We start from the raw sequence: 3,122 nt of genomic DNA on the forward strand, positions 1-3,122 counted from the left end.
TAGAGCTCATCATAAACATTCATCTAAGAGCAGAGTATACAGTGCTATTAGGTGACTTTTCCTTGATGTTTTCTGTATTTGCATTCTCTGTCTTTTATATCTGTAAGTATGGTGGCACTGGTACAGCTATCTTTTAGAGCAAATATCAAGGCTGATATGTAGCATAGGCTCCAAAAAAATCCACTTTTACAGTGTCATTTACTTGATTTTTAGCTAAGACATTGTGGTACAAAATAAACATGCCATAGACATTTCTTTTTCTTTCTTTCTTTCTTCCTTTCTTTCTTTCCTTCTTTCTTTCTTTTTTTGTTTTTTGTTTTTCAGTTATTTTGAGACAGGGTTACTCTGTGTAACAGTCCTGGTTGTCCTGGATCTCACTTTGTAGACCAGGATGGCCTCAAACTCACTGAGATCCACTGTACAGAAGCCTCAAAACAGCTTGACCACAGAAATGCCATGACAGGCTTAGGGGCTCAGACTCAGCTTCTGTGATAGGCTTATTGGCAGGCAACACCCAGACCCAGGAAAAGCCATAAGCTGACACCACACAGGGATCCATCCAGGGATGGGGAAGTACCTAAATCCCAAACATTCCAACTAGATGTCCTTGAACCTAGCACACACCTATTTCTCCTTCTCACCAAGATACTTCTAGACAATTGTCAGCCAAACAGGGTCCTGAACCCTGGAAATCCCCTCACCTCAATCTCTGTATGATAAAAACCGCACCCCACCTGAGCTCAGGGCTCTCTGCTCTCACCACTTCATGGGACAGACAAACCAAGCCCCGGTACGGAAATGAAGGCTCTTTGCTTTTATATATGGGAATCAGTCTCTGTGGTGGTCTTTTGGGGTTCTGGATATCTGGGCATAACACCACCCACCTCTGCTTCCCAAATGCTAGGATTGAAGGCATGCACCACTAGCACCTGGCTTGCCAGAGACATTTCTTTCCATTATTTTTATAATTTATATATGTTCCTGCAGGACTTTGAGGTAAGAGTGTCCCTAAATGTCCCTGCTTTTACACTGTGATCATGTGCAGAAGTGAATTTGCTAATTGAGCATGCTTAGGAATAGGCAGAACTCTATGTGAATGTGTCCAGACTGCCTAAGTAAAATCCCCATGTTTCCCTTGTTTAGAAAAAACATTGCTTTGGAAAAAATCCCATGCTCTCCTTGCATCCTGTAGGTAAGAAATCTTTCTCACTTCTCTGTCTTGGCTGTTGTGATGGCTATTCTTGGCAGTCAAACTGACTCTGGAATTAACTAAAACCCAAAGAGTTGGGTACACCTGTGAGGGATTTTTCTTAAATGTTTTGAAATTGAAGACCCATCTTTAAACGGGATTTGAGGTGATGGGATCGACCTTTAGCATCTTGGTGACACTGTACACCATTAACCCCAGCATGCAAGAGGCAGAGGCAGTCCATTATTCTGAGTTTGAGGCTAGCCTGGTCTACAGACAGAGTTTTGGGCTACACAGATAAACCCTGCCAAAAAGCAATCAAACCAAGAATAAGACCCGTCTTTAATCTGGATCACACCTTCTGGTAGTAGGCTACATATATATATATATATATATATATATATATATATATATATATATTATATTGAAAAAGGAAGCTCTCTTTCTTTACCTGTTTGCCTTAGCTCTGGTACCAAATTCATTGCTTTACAAGCCTTAGAGCCTACTCCTTTGGAATTCTGGTGTATATTGAAGACCATCTGAGACATTCAGCCTCATAGAGTCAACAACTACTGGATTTGTCAAATTTCCATGGGTAGACAGACATTGTTGGACTAGCTGGACCACAGCTTGTGAGACATTCTATTACATGCACTTTCTACATACATGGAGAGATTGATTTTTACCAGTCCTGCTCATGTAGAGAACCTTTAATAATGCAGCCATATTTTTTTTCACTGCTCACTGAGGAAGATATGCTCCCATACAATAGTGCTCATAAAGACATTCTTGTTAGCTCCACTATTCTCTAAGTATTCAACTTACTATGAAGACTACTCTTTTTATTATTATTCATTTGTCAAGAGTTTTTCCTGAATTCCAGAAGAAAACTTTGAAAGCAATGGAGCCATCATCCAGCCTTCTGGTAGGAGACAGATTTATCATTTTTTTTGTTTTGTTTTTGTTTTTGTTTTTTTAAATCTGGTTCCTGGATTTCTCTCCTGGTTCTCTGAAGTGCCTGTGAATAACAGGAAAAAAAAATAATGTGAAGTCAGGACAAACTCCATTTTTCTTACCTAACAGCTCTAAGATAGAAGCTGTACCAAGTTTCAGAGAACTAGCTAGGGTCCTGGTCAAGGTGACCCCTCCAGGGTGGGTAGACTGATGGTCAAGAAATAGCCTTGAAACTAAAACAAAGGCTTAATCCATCAAATTCTATAGTTCGGGGAGAGTTTACAAATGTATTTTGTGTTCTGTAGTTCTGTTCTTGGCTAGCTGTTCTTGTTAACTGAAGTATGACCCTGGAATGCAAAGGCTTGTACACTCTGAGAACTCAGGGCTGGCCTCCTTCATCTGCATTGCCAGAGTGTTGGAGAGGACCAAGCCTGGCTTGCTTATTATCAATAAACCCCTTTGTATTTGCATCAGACATTGGCTCTATGATGGTCTTGCTTGGGGGTCTCTCGATATTGGCATATCAATATCTTCAGTTCACCTGACCTCAGCATGAAGCTACAGAACAAACATCTCCTTTTGTGTTCTTAAATCTCTCTTTAAAACTGTTAATATTTTGGGTACCTTCCACCTGTAGGACAGGGAATCATTGCACTCCACACTGAGTAGATGGCTGTGGAAGCTAGTTGTGTTATGTCCAGGAGAAAGAATGAGAAGTGCCTATGGAATTCAGGAAGACAGCAGGGTCAGCAATCAGAGCCACGGGCAAGTATCATTGAAATGCAAATCTCTGCAGTCTGGAAAAGGTCTGGGTCTGGTGTGTAAGGTAGGGTCCGGATCCTGTGTTCTGTGTCTTTAAGCACACTGTAACCCTAAGGGAGGTGCTCTTGTCACTCACGCCTCATTAGCCAATCAGGGACCCCAGCACGAACTTCTAGTCAGAAGCGGTGCAGGGCCCTTCCGGGAGTCAGGTTGCAAA

The sequence above is a fragment of the Peromyscus eremicus genome, chromosome 2 (genome assembly GCF_949786415.1).
Source record: "Peromyscus eremicus chromosome 2, PerEre_H2_v1, whole genome shotgun sequence".
NCBI classification, from domain to species: domain Eukaryota; kingdom Metazoa; phylum Chordata; class Mammalia; order Rodentia; family Cricetidae; genus Peromyscus; species Peromyscus eremicus.